The sequence below is a fragment of the Triturus cristatus genome, chromosome 6 (genome assembly GCF_964204655.1).
Source record: "Triturus cristatus chromosome 6, aTriCri1.1, whole genome shotgun sequence".
NCBI lineage: Eukaryota > Metazoa > Chordata > Amphibia > Caudata > Salamandridae > Triturus > Triturus cristatus.
The window spans coordinates 329113605-329139450 of record NC_140589.1 but is presented as its reverse complement, the minus strand read 5'-3'; the positions used below and the strand labels follow the sequence as shown (position 1 = coordinate 329139450).

The window sequence follows — 25846 nt, the reverse complement described above, 5'->3', positions numbered from 1 at the left end:
TATATGTCAACATCATATATATTGTTTCCAACATATGTGTCTGTGACCACACAACATTCCTTTTTATTGCATGCGCTCATATGTAAATCCAAACAGACCATTGCAACGCAAATTGATTGGTCATACGATTTGTGCAGAGGGAGATATGGCATAGATTGGCACCGCTGAAGAGAACAATATGAGTAACAAGAAACATTTACTTACCAACTGGACCACCAACCTACAGGCCAAGATGATCAAGCAGGTCAGCCTCCCTGGTGATCACGTCCTGCCAGCGGTGCTTGATCTGGTGGGGTGTCCGGTGGATGTCGAATAGACGCCCCAGATGTTGCTGCACCGTAGTCCAACGCCGCTTGCGCTCTGCCGTCTCATAGCCCTGACTAACCCTGCCCCCCATGCTGATCATCCGGGGCAGGTAGTGGTAGATTAGCCAAATCAATCCCCCAAACTCCCGATTGGTCAAATTCCTTGACCTTCCCGACATGATGTGTGTCTAATGTGATAATAGAAAGGAAACTTACAAAATATAACAAAGGCAACTTATTAAATATTTAACTGATATGTACAGAAAATTACCCCACCCGTATATGAACCTTAACACTAACTACCCCAATCGACAAACACCCCACAATACAAATCTTACAGACACACACAAGACTGACAAATCACTAAAGACAGACAAACACACTTCAAAATACACAGGGGACAGACACAAAACACTTGGAAAGACAATTCAGCACAGCACAGACTCCAACCAACTCCTCCACCAAGCACACACCTAGAGCTAATGAGGGGAAGTGAAAGTAACTGTGCACTTCCTGGTTTGGGAGCTTCTGGAATCATTGCATCATTTCCTGCTTAGATGCGTCACATTTTGACGCTTTGCGTCACGCTTCCGTCGATGCGTAGATTTCCACGTCTTGCTGTTTGGCTCAGGTATGCATGCGTGACGCTTCTTTGTTTAGCGTGTTGCATCATGCATTAATCATTACGAAGCATGACGTAATTCACAGTGCGTCGCGCATTATTGAGATGCTACCCGTTTTTTTGTGAGTTTGCGAGACTTTTCGTGTAGATGCGACACGTTTCAGGGGGGATGAGTGAGTAGAGAGATTAGTAGATGCTTTACGCTTTCGAAAATGCGAAACTTTACGGGTAGATGCGACACTTTTCATGGGGGTTATTGTAGCAGAAGGTAAAAATATCCACGCCTGGCTAATTGTGACACTTTACATTGAGATGCAACACTCTTCTATAGTGTGAGGTACTCAGTCCTGATTTGTCACTGTATAGATGTGTATGTGTGAGGGCAGAACTACCAGGAAGTGTAGCATCGTAGCACCGTTTGCATTTTGCAATCCTGAATGCGCAGGTATGCCATGTATTCACAGAAATATGTTGCATCTCCATGCTTCACCCTGCACGGTGCAACAACTTCAGGCATGCAGTGGCCCAGGACCCTTGGACCCTGGTGCATGGATGCGTACATCACCAGATATTATCTGTGTGCATGAAGGGTCAGCTTCCTGACCATGAACAATCAATACAGGCATTATCCCCTTGAAATGAGTGCTGTAGACTGCAGCACAGATATGGAGCGGGAGAAGGCAAGGCGTAAATACGAAGAGGCAAATTTACAATCCCATTACACCATATTTGCGGCACCGTTGCATCACTTTTGTGATGCAGTGGCGGGGCAAAGACAGTGCCATGCTTTTGGCTATTTACAACGTGACACATCTAGTGAGATGTGTCACGTTGTTAAGCACTGCGCAACATGAGGGTGTTCCTTGCAGGGGGATGGAGGGGGTGGCCTTCCAGTGCAGGAACACCTCAGAAAAGTGGCTGAGTGACATGTACAAGATTCCACTCAGTCACTTTGACGTCCATGCTGCGTCAAAAGCCTGCGCCTTCTTGAAGCATGCATAAGGATTGATGCAGCATGTTAGGGATAGGGGCAACACCAGCCTTGCTCGACCTACGTTTCACTTGCAACGCAACTCCAGCAATGCACCGCATTTCCACAGGGGGATGCGACACGCATCTGCACATCCGTGCGCAACGGTGCACCACATTGTAAATGCGGCGCATCTGTGTTGGCGCACGGGTGGGCAGATGTATCGAAACTCTTCTGGTGCATCCCTGTTGATTGACAGAGATGCGCAAGAAGTCCGTAATCTGTCCCGGAATGTCTCCTTTTTGCAAATCATTACGCCACCTCTAGGGTAGTTTATTGTTCAGATGCATCTCCAGGCTTTCAATCATTTGGTCAATCTGGATATGCATCTTGTTCCATGTGTGTTGTGTGTGAACTACCACAGCAACGTACATGGCACTCAACTTCTCCGCTAAGTGCTGCGTGTAAAGGGAATGTATTTAGAAGGAGATGTAAAGTCACACAGGGTGGGTTTTCCTCTCCCTGAACATATGGATGGTCCCCATGCACCACCAGTCCATCAGACAAAGTGATGTTCTGGTGGCACAGGGGGCTTGTCATTCTACCCCGAGTTGTTGTTCAAGGGATGTGTAACGTATGGTACATGTGTGTATCCTGTGTCAACATGTTGCCTTATTGAATGTTGACTTGTGTGGCTTCTTCTCAACAACATTTCCATCTGTAAAGTAATATGTGTCTATATTCGGAGTGAATTATGATTGGTCTGTGAGTGGTACTACCAACTTGCACTTGCACAGCAGGTGACTAACATTACATCACACATTGTTGGCAGTGCCTGCATGTCATTGCTTAACCTGTGACTCAGCGCAGATATGTAGGTTTTTTTCTAATCCACGGCGGAACTGCTGCATCACTTTTCACATGTCCATACGTGAGACATCAGCATTCCAAGGAGCTTTTGCACATGTTTTTACATGTGTGATATTTGGGGCCACTTTCAGCAGCTATGCTTGTCAGGGCCACCACACAGATCGTTAACTCATGGTGCAAGTGTGCATGATTCACTGCATGTCATCTATTCATGCAAAATAAGGTTGCACACAACTATGAAACATGTTTTGGAGAGGATGTTGCATTCCTGTGCTGCGCCAGTGCCACAGCTTGTCACAACCAAGGTCCTTGGACTGGCATGCAGCGGCAGTTTCATGTACATCTGCACATGTATATATCTATCATTTGAACTTGAAAGTTAATGGACACAAAGTTGACGATGCGACTTGAAATTGTGAAATGTAACTTATTGTACATTGTAACTGACTAATTTTCAACATCATGTGAAGAATTGTGTCACTATGTGTGTGCGTCGTCGGATCCCTGCTGCCGTGTGGTAGATGTCTTGGACTTCGGGTTGCACATGATCAACATCCTCAACCTGTCCAGGCTGCTGGTCCTCCTTCTCCCAGGGCACATTTGTTTTGACACAGATGTTGTGTAGTATTGCACATGTCAGAATGATTTTGCAGACAGTTTCCGGGGAATAAAGTTGCCTTCCGCCTGATACATCGAGGCAACGGAACCTTGACTTCAGAATTCCAAAGCTCCGTTCTATGATGTTCCTTGTCCGGCAATGGGCATGGTTGTATGCCTTCTGTTCTTCAGTGGTTGGATTGCCAAATGGTGTCATCACCCACATCTGAACTCCATATCCTTGATCAGCTGTAATTGGAAGGTAATAGATATGTGTTACTTTAGGCTGACATCAGTATACATGGCATGTGTCCTATGTCTACTATGGCTACCTGCGCAAACTTTGAAACTACTCAAGTCCATGTTTATGGTGTTCCTGTGTGTGGCCTTGACTGCTCTGATGTGTGCACGCTAAGCGGGGGGATGGGCAGTTGCTTTTTGCAACTCATATCATCTAGCAGACCAATTTACAGGGTTCATGCAGAACATGGGTGATTGTTTGCCGGACACTGTGGAACAGGGGCACAGGGCACTGTCCTTCAAATACTCTCTCAAATTGTACTGTACCTCCATATTCCAACAGGCAGCCTCCCAGGGGAACTCAAAACAGCATGGCATGGTTGGATGGGGAGCTTGACAGGGGCAAACCTTGATGTCGCATATGCACGTGACATCGCAGTATCCATGTGTGAGGTATCAGTTCACTGTGGGACCAGGGGCGACTGTCTGTTTGGCAGACAAAGGGTATGACTGATATTGTGGATTGGTATGAGGATGGCGTGCTCCTTCCCTTTGCTGACCTACATGAGCAATCTGGCCTGTCAGAGGGCAACTTTTAGTTGCACACAACACTTGCTATGGCTCTTCGTCAACACTGGAAGGAGGGCCTCATGGCAAACTAAACATGCCTGGGATGTGAATACATAGTAACAGTGTTGTGAACCTTCCTTGCAGTCACATGCCGATTCTGCCACATGGCGCAAGAGATGCTGTTGTCCCAGACAGAACAGCGGCTTAAATGGCAACTAGCCAGGGGTGAGGATATAACAGATGTAACATGTGACAATATTGTCTGGTGGTCATGGTAAGGCACTAGGGACACACACTTTCTGTTGTTGCACTTTGGCATCTTGCATTGAGCTTACCTCACACCAGCAAGACAACCTTTATAATAATTTACATGCCGGCTCAGCATCCACGTTGCTGGTGGGAGTGAGCGGAATTGCGCCTCATTGTCAGGGTCTTCCCAAAATTGCCTGCATATAGGATGGCAATATTGACCTAAATTGGACATACTTCATGACAGTGCCTTGGCATGGGATATGGGACCTTGCATATTACATTGGTTCCCCCACACAGGTCAGAATGAAATCTGTAGTACATTTATTGATATGGTACTCCTGTTGGCTGAGCCCAACATCACTTTACAGTGAAATGCAACAAGGTGCCCCACCGCAAGTAGATGTGAGCCAGAATTCATCATATGTTCAGAATGTGAGTGGGTGGTTACTTTGCAATACGCGATGTGATTGGGAACAGAAAATGCCTTAGATGTGTCTGAAGCATGGGACACATTAGTGTTGCTCTTGAATGTTCCGGACAGTGGTAGCGATGAGTATCCCGTAGGTAATGCTCCAAGTGGGGATGACTAGGCACACTCTCCCGGGAATTGCAACAGTGCACAGTGAACAGGGCCTATCAGCAGTGTAAACTCCCAGCCATGGTGAGGTTCCCATTGCATTGTTCTCAATACCCGATTTGCCAACCTTCAGCACTAGTAACTCACACTGTGACACTTCTTAAGAGCAGAGAGTGACATGTCTGGGTGGAGGGATGGTAGGGGAGTAGTTGTGGGGGGATTACATTAGAATTGATTGCTCAGTATAGTTGGAACAGATGCTTGTGTATTGCAACACACTATTGGACTTTGCTTTCTCTGTGTTACTCATGTATGATTTTGTGGAAATGGATTTAGAAAGTGCATGAAGCTTATCACCCAATGGTTTTCATGTGTTTCCACTGTTCCTTCTGTATTATGTTGGTATGCAGGCAACATTACATAGATGTATGTATTTGCAATTGTTCAATTCAATCTATTATGTATTGAATTAATAAGGCTTAAAATGAGGGATGTTGCTGTTGGTGTTCTCACATGACACACATGGCATAAGACACCATTTCTAATTTGGTGTGATTCTTAAATATGATGATGCGTCTGAATGCTACACCACCATAGGGCTGGTGTAGCGTGGCGCAACAAGGAGATATTTTTCTTTTCTCCTTGTAATTTATCTTTCAAAGCATGCTGCATTGTACAGTACACATTTGAAGAAGGTAATGCCTGTGAAGATTAAATTGGGGGCAGCATTGTTCCACTTTGTTGACATTGACAATCTCACCATGACACAGGCTTCTGTTTTTGCACATGCACAGGGGAGAGCACAGGCATGCTACATGTCATAGTAAATATGTGGCATTCCTGCGCTTTGGTAGTGCGCCAACATGCAAATGCTTAAGGGCTTGCATTGCTGCGCTGCGGCACTTCCTTGTGACTCTTCCCCATTATGTTTAGCTATTTTGCACACTTTCAAATGTTGTGCATTGCACATCTGGGCACATTACAATGTGTGGCTACAGATGGCGTTTAGTCTGTGCAATGGAGAGTCAGTAGCCTGGCATAGTGATCCCACAGATTATTTTTGATACACAGTTTTGATGACTTTGGGCCTGCATTGTCACTCAGTATGCTTGACATGCCCCTGAACAGGTCAGTTTATCAGATGGTGCACCAATACATGCTTACGGTGTGTAATTGCTATGTGCACTTGTATAAACATTGTTGCCCATTCTAATAGTATTATTTTGCTATTTACATGCATTTCGTACTGCACCTTTCAATAGTTAATTTGAGTTAGATGCCATGTGTGCATATGTCGTCAGTGTGACTTGGTGATCAACAAAGTTTGATGTGTGATATTTCCATGCATTCCTATCTGGTGTCCCTTGAGCCTTTACGTTATGCTGCTATTTGTGTCTGCAGGTTTGTCCAGTGTGTTGTGTGGTTATAGTGTATATGTGACAATGCATTTCCACATTGATGTATTGCATCATTTGGACCTAAGGGCATGTAATGTGGCATAGTAGAAGCTGCTGTTGCATAATATACTTGTATATACATTATTTTGTGCTTACCTACAAGAAGCCCGTTGCCATATTGCCCATTTTCAAAACGTTCATTGATGATGTTGTTTCTGAAGATATAGGAGTCATGCACACTGCCAGGGTATTTAGCAAGGACATTGACAAATTGTCCCCGATGGTCCACAATTGCCTGGACATTGATGGAGTGTGTGTGCTTTCGGTTGTGGTAAAGGTGTTCCGTAGCAGCAGGTGGTACGAGCTGTACATGCGTGCAGTCCATTGCTCCAAGCACATGGGGGAATCCAGCAATGGCATAGAATCCTTGTTTGATGTCCATCTGCAGCTGGTGTGTGTCGGGAAAATGTATGTACTGTGGTGTGAGATGAAGAATGGCATCCAAGACCGAAGGGAGGAAGCCGGAGAAAGATGACTGTGACACCCCTGCCACTTGTGCAGCTGTTATTTGGAATGATCCAGAGGCCAACATATGTAATACCGCCAGTAGCTTGGTGGGATATTGTTGCCCCTTTCAGTTGGAGCCTGGAGCTGTGGTGTGATCTGCTGCAACAGATTCAGTATGGACGCTTTCCTGATCCGATACAGTTGTATGACTTGTTCGTCCCGGAGTCCAATGAGGGTGGTCCTTGGACGGAAGATGCGCTCCTTTCTCCTGCGCTGCCTTTGTGGTAATGGTGGAGGGTGAGGTAGTGGGATTGGTTGTGGTGGTGGTTGTTGATTTTTTTGTGCAACTCCCAGCTGCAGGATTAGCAGGTCCATGTTGCTTGCTGTGCTTCCAAAATTCTCTGCGGCACTTTAAATCAAGTTCTGGTGAACTTGCGTCATTTCCTGCGCGTGGGTTTATGAGGCGCAGGTTTTCTGACGCATTATCCTATTTGCGTGACGCATTGCGTAGATGGGTCGACGCGGGGAAATGACAAATATGCCTGCGTTAGAAATGCGTCGCTTTTTGGACCCCTTCCTTTTCATTTTTTCGGTGCTTTGGTATTGCTGACCTCTTGCGAGGTTCGATCGGTGCCTTCTACCTGCACCACCGACCACGGCAGCTGCAGTTTCCTGGTACAACACCTGCCGGCCCCCTTCCCCTGGCCACGCACCTCGCGCAGGCCCCCTCTTCACAGAGGAGGAGGGTGGGGCTCCAAGGGCTTCCCAGTGCAAGCTTCATTTTACCGAGACTTCTCCCACCTGCACTGACAGGCTTTCACTGCTGCCTGTCAGTATTAGGATCGTGTCTTCGGTGGGTTTTGTTCTGCCTGGCCTCCGGGTCTTCATTCCTTTGATTTGTGTGTATTACCACTTAGGCACCCCTTTTTTCTTCCCTCAAAGGCAGGGGGCATTATTTTCATTTCTTACCCAGAATGCCTTTCAGCCTCATTTGCATGCGTTTTTCCTTGCCTTTGTGAAGGCTTTTTGCGCGCTGATTTCTCTCTGCTTCTTTCCTTCGTTTTGCTTCCTTTTCATCCCCCAGGGGTTTGGCCAGTGTCCCTCTCCTTGCTGGCCCCCCCACCCCCCCTTTTTTTTCCCAGGCTCTACAGGTGCAACCATGGCATCTTCTTCCTGCATGGGGGGAACTTTTGGCAATTTTGATTATGTTCCTAATACTGTACGTTTAGCAGTTAGTGATGCTTTAAGGAAGGAAAGAAATGTGGTGTATTTAGTTGACACTATTATTAAGAAAGAATGTAAACTTACTGAGCATGCCATTGAATGTATTCAAGACTTCTCTAACAGGGGCATTTTTGTTTTTTTAAAAACAAATTTTATTAAATGATTGCATTACAGTTGCTGAGCCCTGACCTCCAGGTACGTCAGCCAGGCAGATGTATCACAATAACAACAGCACAATCCATTTTGTTTTACTGTTAAACGAAGAACATACTACACCTACTTTTAAACCTGAACTATCCCCCCACCCTCCTCTCCCCCTCCCAACCCCCTGCCCCCTCCTCCCGGTTCCCACCCCCCCCATCGCATGGTCACTATTACAGTCCCCCCTCCCATCCTTCGGCCCCCATCCGTAACATGGCGTGTTCCTGACCTGCCCTGTCTCCTCAGAATTCCTGCCCTGGGTCTTGGTCCCCTGGCGGCTCCAACCAAATGCCTCTGAAGTCTGCCCACCGCTGCCAGATTTTAAAATGTTTACGCGGGCATCCCCGAGCTACAAAGATCGGTTGCTCCATGCCCATACAAAAATCAAGTCCCCTTTTCCAGGCTAGCACCGAAGGGGGCCGCGGGTTCTTCCAGGCCTGTGCAATGTCTCTCTTGGCCAGGGTAAGACCTAGTAGCAGCAAGTGTCGCTTATGGATATTACCCCCAATTCCCTCCATGACGTGCAGGAGTCCCAACCTTGGCGTACGAGGGAGCTCCCATCCCAGGACTTCCGACAGGCTATCCCATACCCCCTTCCAGAAGCGAGATAAGGACCCACAGCTCCACACCGTGTGTAGAAGTGTCCCAACTTCCGATCCACATCGAAGACAATCTGGGGAGGCGATCAGACCCGCCCGCCACAGCCGCTGTCTAGTATAGTATGTGCGGTGCAGGTACTTGAATTGAATGAGACGCAGCCGCATTGCAATGGCCGCCTCCCTAGGGGCAGCTAACGCCTCCCTCCAGTCATCCTCGTCTAGATCTCCCACATCCCTTACCCACGCATCCCGTAATTTCTGTAGCGAGGGGGAGCAATGAACGACCAGCGACTGGTAAATGCGTGAAATTTTTTTGGTTTCCAGGTCACCCATAAACACCCTCGCCTCCAAGGGGCTAAACTCCGGCACGGACTCCAGACCCTCCAAGTACGGGGCAATGGCGTGGCGAAACTGCAGGTATCGGAAAAACTGGGTTCGTGGCATGTCATACTCCCGGCTTAATTCCTGGAACGATTTTAGCGTAACTCCCGACAGTACGTCGCCCAGCGATGATATTTCAATGTTATCCCAACCCGTGAATCCCCGCAGAGCCGCCAGCTCCGGCAAGCGTCCATTGCCCCAGAGGGGAGTCTCCCCAGTTAGGGTATTCCACCATCCCATACGACGCAGGGCCTGCCTCCAAATCCGAAAGACTGTCTGCGTCCCGGGGGGAAGCGCCCCTCGTATCGGCGCCGCGTAGAGTATCGTATGTAGCGAGTGGGGTTCCATGAGACAGCGCTCCCGGGCATAGGCCGGGTCCCTTCTGTCCCCATACCACCACTCGTTAAGGACCAGAAGATGAGAGGCCTGATAGTAGGATAGTATATTCGAGGTGGCCAAGCCACCGCAGTAGGTGGACAAGAAACATGTACGGAGCGCCACCCGGACCGTACCGCCGGCCCAAAGGAACCGACCCAATTCTGAGTCAACCTGCCGAAACCATGCGGGTGGAATTGGGTAGGGGTGATTCTGCAGTTGATACAGCAGTCTGGGTAAGGCAACCATCTTAAAGATGGCGGACCTGCCAAATATTGTCAGCGGCATACGAGTCCACGTCTGGTAACAGGGGCATTTTTGATGTTACGTTTTCCAGTACTTCTATTTGCAAAGATTTTATGCAATGTGTCACGCATCGTCAGGATACTCCTTCTTTTCAGGGCCTCAGTGTTACCTCGCTGTCCGCCCCTAAGGAAGTGATTTTAGTGGTCCATATGTATAACCCCTACACAGATCCCAGACTTATTGACGTCTTTCTGACTCGCTATTGTGTTTCCATTAAGGGTGGGCAGAAAATTAAAAGTGTGTGTGGGATATGGAATGGTAAACGCAAATATATTGTTACGTTTAAAGAGGATTCCGCTGGTATAGGGGGCCTCATGCACCCTCCACAAACCTTTTCACTGGGGGCAAACAAAGGTTTTTCTTGTACTCTGGACAGACCACTTTCTGCCGGCTCTGCCAGCAATTTGGCCACACTAAAGACCAGTGCTCAGGCATGATTTGCCGGAATTGTGGGGGCGCCGATCACAAGGCGCAAGATTGCGTGGTTCCTAAGAAATGTAATCTTTGTGGCAGTGCTGACCATTTGTTTTAATCTTGTCCCAAAGGTAAATTTTCCTATGCTTCTGCTGCCAGTATGCAGGGCCCTCAGCCTTTTTCCTCTACCCCACAGGTGGTGGCACCCTCTACTACGGTGGCACCGGATGTCACTGACTCCGAGATCCTGGGAGTCATCAATGGTGTGGAGATTTGGCGCTGTGCTGTAGCTCCCGGCCCGGCTGAGGAGGAGGAGGAGAACGATGAGGCCTATGGGGTCGATCCTTTCCCCGAGAGCAATGACCTCCAGTCCCTCCAGACAGCGAATGCGGCAAAAGAGCATGCTGAGACCTTGCGCCTTAAAAACGACGCTTTCGCTCGGAGGGCACAGCGCACAGGTTCCTCCCCGGTGGCCGCTGTTGTGCCCACTACTTCTGATCTTGCTTCATCTTCCTCCACGCCAGTCGCCACACCTACGGAGGTGCCTGAAATGATACCTTCTGTGATTTCACATACCCTTCCCCCTCCCCCCAAACAACAGTGTTCATCCAAATTAGGCAGAAAAATTGTTAAATCTCCTGTATTGCAAGTGGCATCCCCGGCAGTAGCTGACTCTCAGTCCCCGGACATGGATCATAGCGGCTGGTCCACCTATTCTTCGCATAAGCGCAAGTCCCGTGCCTCCCAACCAGCCATGAGCTACACCCCCTCTGGGCGCTCTAAACGCCGTGTTTCCTCCCTGGATCGTTTTGCCGGAGGGGGGCGCTATGACCCCCTCCTTTGCCTCTCTGATTCAGAGGAGGCTTATCAAGAAGTAGCTCAGGTGGTAGAAGTTACGGCCCGGCCAGTTTTGGACTTGGAGGATACACCGGATCTAGAGGCTCTCTTCTCGACCTCCACCCTCCAGAGTCTTGATGGTGGTTCCACCGCTTCAGGTAATGATTCAGAGAAGCCGGTTCCCACTTAAGCACCGTGCCATGGAGGTCTTTTTACCTTTTTTCATTATGGCACTTTCCCTGGCCTCTTGCAACGTGAGGGGTTTGGGGACCGACTTACGTCGGCACATGGTGTTGGAATATTTTAAAAACACCCCTTATGATGTTATTTGCCTTCAGGAATGCTATCTCCCATATGACCCTAAGTATTTTTCTTTTCAACAACTTTGGCACGGTGGGCCCTCGGCGTGGTCTGGGGGCGCCAATAAAAATGATGGGGTAGTGATTCTCTTTCAACACAAACATTGGCAGCTACTGGAGAAGATACTGTGGCCGGGAAGGGCTCTCCTGCTGTCCCTTTTAATGGATGGACTTCCCTTGCGATTATGTGTTGTCTATGCTCTTGCCACTAAACCGGAAAGGGAACAATTGTTTAACACCATCAAGCCTTTTCTTACAGGTGCCACACCCACGCTCCTTGTAGGGGATTTTAACTGTATTTTGCATGAGAAGGATCGCCAGGGCACGCAGGGTACTTACACTTTAGATGTCACTTCAAAACTGTTGTTTTCTTTGCTTCATGATCTGGACTTTTATGATACCTATAGGAAGCACCATCCGCCAGGTACAGGCTTCACATGGCAGGCGGACCATGAGCATGCCTGCTCCCGTTTGGATTTTGTGTTTGCCTCCAAAACTCTTAATGCAGACCAATGTGACCTTACCTCTGTACCTTTTTCTGATCATGCTATTTTAAACGTTGTGCTCACCCTCCCGGGCCACCCTCTCTGGGGCCCTGGTTTTTGGCGGATAAATAATGAACTCCTCATGGATGAGACTATTTGTGACCAGTATGCACACCGCTATCATGGTTGGGTGAAACAACAACATAGGTTTCCCAACAAATACCAATGGTGGGTTTGGGTGAAACGTAACACTAATTTTTTCTTTCAGGCCCAAGGCCGCCTTAAACTTCGAACATAATGGGCCGCCTTCCAAAAATTTTACAGGCGTCTTCTTCTTCTTCAGCAGTTGGGTGAGGTGGGGAAGGACGTTAAGGAGGAGCTGCGTTTGGTCTCTATAGCCATGACTGATTGGTTGGCACACAAAAATAAGGCTTCTAACTTTCACTCTCGTGTTCAGTGTTATCAGGAAAATGATAAATGTACCTCTTTTTTCTTCAAAAAAGCCAAATCCTCCCACAATTTACTCACCAAGGGGCATATTTACCACGAGGCGATAAAAAAATATCGCCGCTTTAGCGGACGTTTTCGACCGAAAAGCGGCGATAATTTTATCGCTATATTAGCAAGGTCACGCTAACGCGTGAAACCCTGCTTTAGCATGGGGATTTCTAACGCCCAGCTTTGCATCTCTAATGAGATGCAAAGTGGGCGTTCCTGACCTGACATGATAGGAGAAATGTCGCTAAGCAACATTTCTCCTATCATCAAGCCCCACGCTATGAAGCATAGCGTCAGGAAAAGTAGCGATAACACCTGTTATCGCTACTTTCCTAACACCTGCTTCAGGACTGACTTAGCCATGATATCCTATGGAAGGAGGATATCATGGATAAGTTTGTGAGTCCCTATCAACAAGCTAACGTGAGATTATCGCTGGGTTCCCAGCGATAATCTCACGTTAGCCAGTTAGCGTGAGGATTATTATCGCTATTGAGATAAGCATTGCTAACAGCACGCTATCTCAGCGATAAAAATCCACGCTAGCCAGCGATAATTACCCTAGCGCTAAGTGCGCTTTGCGATAATTATCGCCGGTTGTTGTTGGTATGCCCCTAGGTTACGAAATGCTGGAGGGGATAACAAGCATGGTGTTGCTGCTTGTCACCAAATTGCCTTAGAGGGGGCAGCATATAACCGGGAATAAAAGTCTAATCCTTCTCCTTTACAGGATCTAGACGCCTACTCTTCCCACCTGGAGGGCGGTCTGGATGCCTCCCGGATTGCCCTTTTGGAGCAGCCTTTTGATGGAGAGGACTTCTTGCTGGCACTTCGAGCCGCTCCAAGGTGGTCTAGCCCAGGCCTGGATGGGCTCACGTGGGAGTTTTATGGAAAATTTTGGGCTTTATTATGTGTTGACTTCATGGCAATGGTTACTGATAGTTTCACTAATAACCTTTTTTCTTCCGATTTCTCAGCTGGGGTTCTCTCCCTCTTGTATAAAAAAGGGGATGAAAGTCTTCGCACGCCGCCTGCGTGGGGTTATGCAGGTTTGTGTCCAACCGGATCAGGCTTGCGCTATCCGATGCCGCACTATTGTGGACAGTCTGGTCACATTGCGGGACACGCTCTGGTACACTCAGGACCGGGCTCTCCCACTGGGGATTCTTAGTCTCGATTTTCACAAAGCATTTGATAGTGTGTCTCATGATTTTCTTTTTATGGTTTTACGCAAAATGAATGTTGCGCTGTCCTTCATTGCCATGATTCAGACCCTTTACCAAAATGCTAGCAGTCAGGTCAATATTAACGGTTTTCTCTCCTCTGCCTTTCCCATCTGTTCTGGTGTCCGACAGGGTTATCCTATGTCTACCATCCTTTTTGCATTGTGCTCTAGAACCCTTTTTGTGTCACGTCAGTCAGGACAAGCTAATCAAAGGGGTTTTTGTCCCAGGGGGAACCGGGGGTACAGCATAAAGTTGTCGCCTATATTGATGATGTCACCGTATTATGCACCTCTCCCCCTTCGGTTCGCAGGGCTCTTTTACAAGCATCTCATTTTCAGGAGGTTTCTGGATTAAGTTTAAATACAGAGAAGTGTGTTTGCTTGACAACAGGCCCCTGGGACCGGCTTGCACAATTACCACTTACCATTACCACAGCACCCACAAAGATTTTGGGAGTCTTCTTTGGGGGACGGGGGGCTGAAGAGAAAAACTGGAAGGAGCTCCAGGCTCGGATGTTGAAAAAACTTTCCCTTTAGTCCTTGCACAAACTCACTTTAGAGGGGAAGGTCTTGGTTCTGAAAACTGTGTTATTTCCATTATTATTGTACCTTGTTATGGTGTTCCCTTCTCAGCGCCGCACTTTGCAAAAAATCCAGAAACTGCTGTTTACCTTCTTGTGGAACTCTCGTATGGAGAAACTTAGCAGGGACAAAGTGTGAAGACACTGGACAAATGGAGGCAAAAGTTTACCAAACCTCACATCCTTTTTGTTTTCTAAACTGTTGTGTTATGTTGTTTCCCGCACTGATGTTAAAAATCATTCTGTACCTGCTTTGTTTACACGTTATTTCCTGGGAGCTACGCTGCGGCATTTTGGACTCTACACCCCTTCCAACCTTTCTCCTTTGGCCCACGAGCCACCACCCTACTATAAAGGACTTTGCTCCTTTTTAAGGACTTTGGACACAAACTTTTGATCGGGATATCTGCATCCATCCCACTTTATTGAAAAATGAACTCAGGAAACAGGAGCAGCCGCTTCGTTTGGGCATCCTTTCAGAACCTCAATCAATACGAGTATGGAAAATGGTGGGCCACAGAGACATTTCCCACAGTCACCGGGACTTGGCCTGGATGGCTGCGCATGGATGCCTCCTTGTGAAGGTCTTTCAACACCGGAGAGGTTTGGCTCCCACAGCTGTTTTCCCACGCCCCCGCTGTGGCAATGACGAGACTGTTTACCATTTGCTCTGGGGTTGCTTTTATGCCAAGGCCTTCTGGACCTTATTACAGCCTTTCCTTTCAAACATTGCAGGCGTTTCCACCTTGACCTTCCATGCCCTTCTCTTTGGTCAAAACAATTCTGCCCACCGTCCTCCCACGGCATGGAGACTCTTGAACTGTGCAAAAGAGGCATTGTGGGATGCCCGGAACTGTTTCTGTTTCTCCATAAAGACATGGATGCCAAGACTTGCCGGAATCTTTTCCTTGACAAAATTATGACCTATGTTCATGTCGATTGTGCCACCTTGGGACTTGAGGATGCTAACTCCTTCTGGCAAATTAAAAACTGGATAGGTTGCGTCACTTGAATGGCTGTGTATATATTGTATAGTCTGTACTATCACGTTTCATTTTTGTATTTGCTTTGCCACCGGGCGATCAGGATTGGGATTTATATCACGGATATCTTTGCATTTTCTCTCTTTTTGCAAAAAACTGAATTCTTCCACATTGCACTGACCATTATCTTTGTAATTATCCCTTAACCACCTTTTGTACATTCTGTAAATATCTTTTGTCATGTTGCTCTTCCTGTACCTTTGGATTTCTTTTTTTACATCAGTGTACCGATTTTGAAACTCTGTATATGTGCCTTTATCTCTTCAATTAAGGTTTTCAAAACAAAAAAATCTGTTCTTATCAGTTCATCGCTTCTCGGCCTTTTGGCTAAGATCACAGGTAGGTTTGCCTAGTCTGGGGATCTAGCTGGGAGGTCTGACTCTGATCCCCAACACTTGAAGGTGCTGGGCCTGCGCTCCTTGGCTTGTCCGAGGCCAGGCTGCGCGCCGACGAGTGAAGGGAGGAAGGGTCCAGGGAGAACTCGGGGGCGGTCATCCAAGGAGCTGGGACTCGTATCTGGCCTGTCCAGAGCGAGGCTGCTCCACCTGGAGAAACCAAACCTGAGGGACACCTGAGACATCGGACGGGTCACTGCACATAGCTGTAGGGACGGATCGAGGGCCATTTTCATTTCACCGCCTTTTTCACCGCGACCAGGAGCCCGCCGGCTGGCCGGGCTCCCCTCTACCCTTAAGGGAGAGAGCGCATCTGCACCCGAAATCAAGCCCGGGACACGCACGACCCCTGCCCGCAGACTGAGCCGCCGGCACCACCTACGCGACGAGCCTGCCACCCCCGACCCCAATTGACCGGAGGACCACTGAGGGTCGAGCACGACACATCCGCTCAGCCACACAGGGCTTTTTTTTGCCGTCCACCGCAAAAATTTCAAAGCCTCCCACTGCTGCATTTCCGCGCTCCAAGCATCCAGGAGCAGTGAGGCGCTTTATCACACCCCACGGACGTTGTCTCTGCCCCCCTGCTTTCCTTTCTTGGCACACAGAGAGTGCCAACCGCGAGGCGCCAAGACGCCCCAGCCACCCCAGCCGCCCCCAGCGTGGGGAAAGTGGCACACACGAGGAGCCGAAACACAAAGGGGAGCCCAAAACCTACGCACTTCCACGGAACGCTGGGAAGAAACAACCACAAGCCCCGGGTTGCACCCGTGCCCACGCACGAGACTCTCGTGCGCTGAGCAGCGCGGAGCAGCACCGTGGGAAGGGCACACCTGCTCACAGGACCTTGCCTCGTGAAATCGCCTCGCGGACACCACCCAGCGGCCAACACCGGCATTGCAGCCAAGCAAGGCAAGAAAGATCGGGCTTCCACTACTCGTGGGAAAGATCAAAGTTCAAACCAAGGTGAGTCTGCGCCCCCCTCCTCCTCCACAGCGTGGAAGTCCCCCTCCTCCTCACATCCCTCCCCTGAGCCTCCCCCACGACCGGAGCACTCGGGGAGCCCGGGGAACCTAGGGCAGCTTTGACTTTCAGGTAGACACTGCGCAATCATCTGGCACAATCCTCCCCTCTGGTATTTTCTTTTTTTAGCACACCGGGAGCACAAGGTTTATCTCACCCCCCACAGTCAGTTTCACCCTCTCCCCCCCCACCCCTTAACAACGATGGCTATGTGCAGGAACTGAGCAAACAAGCACAGTCACAGAAAACTTTGTACTCCCAGGGAGATGGCGCCAACTTGGAGCGCAATGGGCTCAGGCTCTCAATATAACAAGAACGTGCCAAAGCAAGGGCACAACACAATTAAGATAGAAGTTAATGAGGAGGAAAGAAATGTGAAAGGTGTACAATTTATTGTTTATGAAATTCTGGAACAACTGTTCAAAGTAGGAATAGATCAATTAAGGTGTATACAGGAGTATCCCAGTAGGGGAGTGTATGAATTCAACTTCACAAATGAGGCAACAGTAAGCAACATAATGTATGGTACAATTTTGAAAAAGAATGAAGAGGCCATGAAGGGAATATCAATGACAAATGCAACTGTGATAAAAGAAATACCTACAACTATCCATATGTACAACCCTTATGTCCCTGACCAAGATGTTGAACTGTTCCTACGTAAATACTACGACAAAATCCGAGGGGGGTGGCACCTAAAAAAATTCTTTAGGAGTGTGGAATGGGAAAAAGAGGTACTTATGCACGCTGAAGCAGGATGAAACAGGCATGGGGAACCTCAAACACCCACCAGCAACCTTCTCTATAGGAGCAAACAAAGGGTTCCTAAATTATCCCCACCAGCCTACCTTCTGCAGATCCTGCCAAACTTTTGGACACACCAAGGAAAACTGCAACAAGGAGGTATGCAAAAACTGCAATGAAACCGGGCACAAAACCGTTGAATGTCCCAAACCCAAAAGATGTAATATTTGTGGGAGTGACAATCACCTTTTCAACTCGTGCCCTGTGAGGAAAAACTCCTATGCCCAGGTAGCAAAAGACAAGGGCGAGACCGCATCAATAAGAAAGGACAACTACCCCTTCACCCTAATAGGTCAAGCACAAGGGCCCAAACAAGACCAAGAAATAGAGATAGAATCTGACCATCTAGAAGCACTGGAAAAACTGAGAGAAGAAATTATGCAAGATACTGAACAAAACCAGCAAGCAGACCCCACAAACAGCGCAGGCAATAAACCTGAACAACAAGAAAATATCCCACAAAGACAAGAGAATAAACCTGACAACAGGGCCCAAGAACCACAGGGAAACAACGTACCCTCCGACTCCCAAATTGTGCTAGCAGTCCAGCAGATGGAGTCAGCAATAGAGGAAATAGCACAAGGTAATGAAATGAAAACAGAACTGGGCACGCAAAACGGCATGGATGACGAAGGGTGGCAACTCCCAAAAAGCCACAAGAGAAAAGCCACAGAGCACATAAAAGAAAAACTCCAAACCACGGCAAAAAAGAAACAACCCCCCAAAACAAAGGAGAGAGTGGTAAAGGGGAAGTTCAGTGTGCTACAAAACCTCTCTGATGATGAGGAGGTCCAGGAGGAAACTGAGATGCCAGAAACCCAGGAATCTCAAATTTCAGCCAAACCACAAGAGGCCAACAACACCACCTTCTCTCCTTTCTTGGGGATTACTGAAGAATTTGGTCCACTAACCCCCATAATGAATGGTGGGATGTCAGAAAATATGGAATCACCATGGTCCCCAATATAAAAAATACCATGATGGGTACACAAACAGTATTAATGGCGATCACACTCGCCAAGCTAAACATTAGAGGATTTGGTCAAAATGCTAAGAAACTGACAGTAATGGAATACTGTAAAAATGTTGATGCTGGTATTATATGCTTGCAAGAATGCTCTCTAGACCTAAAAACAGACTATACAGAGGAAAAAAACTGGTGGACTCTAGGACCATCTGCATGATCAGGGGGAGGGAACAGGAATGCGGGCATAGCAATACTTTGCAAAAACAGTAATGCGCAAATTACCAAAGAAACTGTCATAAGTGCAGGAAGAGCAATGCTAACCACAATCACCTTGCATGGCGAAACCTTCCAAATTTGTAATGTCTATGCATCACCAGAAAAAAAGGAAAGGGAAGAATTGTTCAACATACTAACATTTTTCCTTACAGGTTCACACCCCACCTTCTTAGTAGGGGATTTCAACTGCATTTTAACAGAAAAAGATAGAATAGGGAAAGCAACCAACTACAACTTGGACATATCAGCAAAAACACTGCACACTCTCCTCAAAGACATAAACCTAAAAGACACATACAGAGACAAACACAAACCGGGCACACTCTTTACATAGTACTCAGACAAAGGCACCACAAAATCACGTATTGATTTTATCTTCTGAAACAAAAACATTCACACCACACAATACCACATCACCCCCACATCCTTCTCAGACCACTCCTTGGTAATCGCCTCCTACCAGACACAAGTAAACAAGAAGAGGGAAGGGCTTTTGGAAATTGAATGTTGCCCATACTCCAAGAGGAAGGTGCCCTGAAATAATTTGAAGCACTATACAAAGACCTAAAGACAAACAAACCACATCACACATCCATGGCGGACTGGTGGGTACAAACAAAACAACACATAGCCACCCACTTCAAAAATGCAGTGAGGGAAAGAAGCGCACAAAAGACAGAACAATTTGACATCCTACAAGATAGAATAGCCCTCCTTCACAAGCTAGATGGGCTAGGGATGAAAGTTCAACAGGAGATGACAAAAGCAAAACAAGAAATGAACACCTGGTTAGAAGAAAAAGGGAAGGAGACAATTTTCAATTCCAGAGTCAAACACTACGAAGAGGGGGAAAAATGCACCTTCTTTTTCTTTAGGAAAACAACACAAGCCCACAAAGAAATCCAAGAACTGATAGATTAGGAAGGCCAAAGTCAGGAAGGGACAGAAAAATGTACAAAAGTGGCAAGAAGGTTTTATGAAGAACTGTACCAAAAAGGGAATGAAGACCAGGATCTCATATCCCAACATGTCGACCTAATTGAAAACTGTTTATCATCTAATGAAAGTGATTTTTTTAAAGAAAGAACTCACAGGGGAAGAATTTTTACAAGCCCTACAAAAATGTAACAAGCTATCCAGTCCAGCGGTGGATGGGCTCCCATGGGATTTCTACAAAGTTTGCTGGCCCATTATAGCCACTGATGTAATCGAAATGTTTAACGAATGCATAAAACAAAACTCCATCCCAGATGGATTTTGTCATGGGATAATATCTCCGATAAACAAAAAAGGACCGGAAAAGACATTGGTAACTGGAGACCTATCTCCCTTTTGAACATGGACTACAAACTCTTCACAAAGGTCCTAGCCAACAGGATGAAAAAATTACTACCAACGGTAATGCATGAGGACCAAACTTGCGCAGTTCCAGGCAGAAAAATCTGGGACAACCTCATAACGCTGAGGGATACAATCTGGTCAGCCAAAGACAGGAAAGAGACAGTAGGCATACTGGCAATAGACTTCAATAAAGCCTTTGACAAAGTGGCGCACACTTTCCTGCTACAAGTTCTACAGAAGATGGGTTTCCCCCACATTTTCATACAAACTATTGAAATGCTATATTCAAATGCTACCAGCTGTGTTAACATAAACGGATCACTGTCTAACCCCTTTTGCATCCAGACAGGAGTACATCAAGGCTGCCCTCTATCCCCAGCCCTGTTCATATGCGCCCTGGAACCCTTACTGATACAAATCAGGAAAGACAAGATCATCAGAGGGACACTGATACCGGGGGCTAAAGAGCTAGAGGCAAAGTGCATCGCCTACATGGATGATCTCACAGTCATCTGCAAAACCCCACAAGCAGTGAGGAGAACTATTTTCCACTTCAAATTTTCAGCCAAGCATCTGGTCTAACTCTAAACGAAGAGAAGACAACAGTTCTCACCATGGGCCAATGGGACAACCTGACCAAACTACCTGTCAAGACCACCACAGAGCCCACGAAAATTTTGGGAATCCATTTCTCCCAAGACACAAAGGGAGAGAGAAACTGGCAGGAAGCTACAAAAAAAGTGACTAACAAACTAGACCGTTGGCGCACAAGGAAACTAACCATGGAAGGGAAAAGTTTGGTCACAAAAGCGGTCATCCTGCCAATTCTTTTATACATAGCTATGTTTTTTCCCCCAACAAAGGCCACGCTGCAAAAACTAAACAGGCTACTTTTCACATTCCTATGGAACTCCACAGCAGAAAAACTGAAAAGAGAACTTATCTGCAAACCACATGACAAAGGAGGAAAGAAAATGCCAAACATAGGTGATTTTTTGCTCACAAAATATCTCACACTATGCTACAGAAGTCTGCACAACAAGAACACCAAAAGTGCGGCGTACATCAAATTCCATGCAGGCTTTCTGTTCCACCGCTTCAAACTCTACTCGGTGATAAACAAAGTTTTTGACCTCATCACCCCCCCAATGTACATATGCCTGGAACCTTTCATGAGAGAAAACAAAGCACTACTACAAGACATCGGGGAGAAAACTACGGCAAGACAACTGACCACCGACCTTGGAAATCAGGCAAAAATGAACACTATCTCCAACTGGCCAGAAAAAAAGACTGCAGAAACATGGAAACAAGTAAGCTGGAAGCACCTGACCAACGAGCAAAAAGACTTAACCTGGATGGTGGTTCATGAATGCCTCAGAACCAGACAGTTCCAACACCGCAGAGGGATGGCGAGAACACCAAAATGCCCCAGAGAAGGCTGCCTACACGAGGAAACCACAACTCATCTAATGTGGAACTGCCCATATGCACAAAAACTTTGGAAAAAATTGGGCAAGCTACTGAAGCACATCACATCCATGACAAACCTACAACACAAGAACATTCTCTAAGGCCTAGATCTACCCCCCGCAGACAAAGAGATCTCATGGAAAATAATCAATGCAGGGAAAGAAACTCTGTGGATATTCAGGAACCTATTACTCTTCTCACACAAACAGCTGACCACGAATGAATGCCTAAAACTTAGTTTCAATAAAGCAATGATTTATGTCATGTATGACATTAAAAGAGTATGCCAGGCAGAAGCCGGCCAAATATGGAAACATAAAAATTGGGCTAAATGGCTAATAAAAGCATCACAAAAGACCCCCCAATACGGGGTAAGCCTTAACATAGTAAAGTATCTAGATGGAAACCACCAAAGTGTATGCCTGAGAGCACCACACTCTGGATTGGTAAAAAGTACACCACCCTACCAGGGATTGGTTAAAATGTATCGTGCACCAAAAACTTTATAAATAAAGATATATTTTTACAAAAAAAAAAAATCTGTTCTTATCAGTTTAATATCTGATACGTCCTCTATCTGGGAACCATATATTAAATTGATTTTTGGAACAGGGAGATGGAATAGGAGCTTGCTCTGTCCACTCCACGCATCAACCTGGTATTGCAGTACCTCCAGGAATGGTGCACTTCCCCACCCGGGGAAAACAATGCTGTTGAAAGATAGATGAGAAAACGAAAGTAGCGCTTCACTACCAAACCCTGTAAAGTGGCGCTACTGTGTTTGCGCGAGAATAAAACCACCCTGGTCACCGCGTCTTCCTTTATTTATTTATTTATTTCATTGATCTGCCGCAAACGCCCTTTATTTGTTTATATAATTTTTACGTTTTCTGGAACTTTTTTTGATTTTTATTTCCTTCTCCATCCAGACGCTGCACTTTGGAAGAGAAAAATGTCAGAAGGAGACTGCTTTTCCAGCAACAGAGTTTCATTCATTTTTGGATCCATTTCACTGGGGAACGAATGGAGGAAGTTTTCCAGCAAGTCAGTAGGATCGAGGTAGAGACGGAAAGAGACTAGGAAAGAGAGAGAGGGAGAGGGAGAGAGGGAGAGGGAGGGAGGGAGAGAGAGGGAGGGAGGGAGGGAGAGAGAGAGAGGGAGGGAGGGAGAGAGAGAGAGAGAGGGGGATGGAGGGAGGCAGAGAAGTGGACACTGTCCTTGGCTTCTCTGAGCAAAGAAGGAAAATACAGAGTCCTTTTCCTTCTTTGCCCGCCCCGCTCGTCCCCGAATGGCCACGCCTTATCTATAGGCCTTTGGCTACAGGGGAGCAGTGTCCCGGGCAGGCGAGGGCGAGGTGCCGGCCACTTCCTGTCGGGGAGCTCTCCAGGGCATCCTGGCCTGATTCCCAGCATCCCCCGGCTGCCAGGCTTTCCGGCCAGCCGGCTGGAAGCCGTGGACAGGAAGGGGCGGGGCATGCAAATACTATAAAGAGGACAACATGGGTATGCTAAGTGACGCCTAACGAGGCGAGAGCCGAGGAGGACTCTGGGAGCCGGGAGAAGGCCCGAGGCCAGGGCCTCCTTTCTATGGGCACATGCTGAGCTCTCGCTAGGAGTCAGAAAAAGAGGCGAATGGGCCTCAAGCAACGGTGCAAGGGAAGACCCCGGTCAGGGTCAGCCAGGTAGATTCCTTCGGGAGGTGTGAATTCAGGCACCATTCTGGTTATCGCTTCTCAGCCTTTTGGCTAAGATCAAGTGTAGAAATACACTTGGGACTGGCTAGAGGGCGCCTGAAAAACCAGATACTTGGGTGTTGTTGGGCCTTCGCTCCACGGCTTGTCCGTGACAAGGCTGCGTGACGTCCAGGTGAAAGGGAAAAGGCAAGGTGGTAACTCTCGAGGGGCACCTGGGAGAAACTGGGCCTTCGCACCACGGCTTGCCCGTGGCAAGGCTGCGTGGACCCTGGGCTGCTTCAAAGGGACCAACACCCACACCTAGGGAGATACCTACCTCACCCCCAGTGGAGGGACGGGCTGCGGATTCCTGGCTTGCCCGGGACCCAGCTGACGCCCAGAAACTCGGGGGTTGGTGGGGAAGCCTCCCTGCGCAACAATTTCACCTGCACATAGCTGCATGGTGACGACCTGGATTCAGAGAGACCCCGAGCGCACTGAGATAGTGCTCGGCTCGGGGTCAGTCAGCGGACTGCTTTTGTCTTCCTTAGGGACCCCTGACCACCCGGCCAGGTAAACAGGTGGGCCACCATGAAGGGGGGCAGACGGACGAATTTCCTGCAGACACATTTGGAGAGACTCCAAAAACGCTTTTTTACGCACAGCCCAAACCGAGAAGCGGAAAAGGGACAAGGACATCCAGTCCCACCTCCGTATTCCTCTCATAACACCAGGCGAGCCCCCAGGCGCACCGAACGGTGCTCGGCCAGGGTGCACGCTACGGAGACACAGAACCTTTTATTTGGTGAAAAATCTACTTGGATCGGGAGAACCGTCTCTCACGATCCCGCGCCATCACAAGCCCTGCCCGGACGAGGGCACCTGCCGACTCAGAAGTGATACGCGAGCCCCCAGGCGCACCGGACGGTGCTCGGCCAGGGGGCATGCAAGAGCAGAAACATTTAGATAAACGCGCATGCCCAGAACAGATTTTGGACAAGAGACAGCGAGCCCCCAGGCGCACCACTCGGGTGCTCGGCCAGGGGGCACGCGGGAAAAAGCTTCATTTGACCACGAACGGGAGCCCCCAAGCGCACCACACGGGTGCTCGGCCAGGGGGTACGCAACCAAAGAAAGGAAGAACTTTTTTTTGGAGACACGAACGCGAGCCCCCAGGCGCACCACACCGGTGCTCGGCCAGGGGGCACGCCAGATAGCAAAGAAACAAGAGGCCAATTACGCGAGTCCCCCGGGGCCCCCCAGGCGCACCAGACGGTGCACGCCCACCCGCATCAACCCGAAGTCGCGAGGCCACCCACCCATCAAGCCACGCCCCTTTCGGCCCATACGAGAGTACACACGAGCCCCCAGGCGCACCGGCTGGTGCTCGGCCGGGGGGGGCACACCCTCGTAAAAGAAGATGGCAACACCCAGGTCCTATACGGCAGCAGCCAGAACAGGACACGCTACCAGCGCAACAAGCACAGACACAAAAGGTAATATATCAATGACCGACATTAGGTTAACAGTACGTATAGAAATACAAGAGGATGCAAGAGACAAACGCAGCATTAAGCATTCAATGGAGGTAGTGATGACACAAGTTTTTAAACGAGAACCTGCGCATACAAAATGTATTCAGGACTTCAGGAAAAAAGGGATTTTTGATATTACTCTAGCATCAGAAACAGACTATCAGAGTTTTTTGTACAATTATAATAGTAATAAGAACCACCCAGAACTGAGTTGTTATAAAGTAACCCCTATCGCGGTCCCCAGGGAAATACCCCTAACGGTGCATATGTACAACCCTTTTGCACCAGCCAGAGAAATCGAACTCTTTTTAATGAGAAACTGTGACAAAGTTAGAGGTGGCACCGAACTAAGAAATGAATGGAGGGCATGGAACGGGAAAAGAAGATACATGGTGATCCTGTCCCCAGATAAGGATAGCATAGGAGGAACAAAATACCCTCCCCTTAACTTCTCCATTGGCCCCTACAGGGGGTTCCTTTATTACCCGGGACAACCAATATTTTGTAGGCAGTGTCTGCAATTGGGGCACCCAAAAGAGAGTTGCACAGGAGATGTGTGCAGAAATTGCCTAGTGGAAGGCCACAAGGCACAAAACTGCACAATTGCCAAAACGTGCAACCTATGTGGCACTAACGACCACCTATATAAGGAATGCCATTTAATACACAGCAGTTCCCTGTGGAATGGTAAGAATGCAAAAGAGCCCACAGTTAACCCAGGGGAGAACAAAGGGGAGGAAAAGGGGGAACAACAGAAGGGGAACAACAGAAGGGAACCCCGCTCCCAGAATCACAGGACCTGTTTGTAGCAAACCTAGAGGGAAATTAAAACCCCAGTAAATCCCAAGCAGAGCCAGAAACTACTAATAGCCAAGCTAGCCCTAGCGAAGACCCACAGCACATAGTTACGGAAACTCCAGAAAGT

At 47.9% G+C, this 25846-nt stretch overlaps 1 pseudogene; it reads left to right on the top strand.

Annotated features, from left to right (window-relative positions):
- The first annotated feature begins 22229 nt into the window (after positions 1-22229).
- Positions 22230-22406, top strand: LOC146816872 (U2 spliceosomal RNA; annotated as a pseudogene).
- Positions 22407-25846: the final 3440 nt, after the last annotated feature.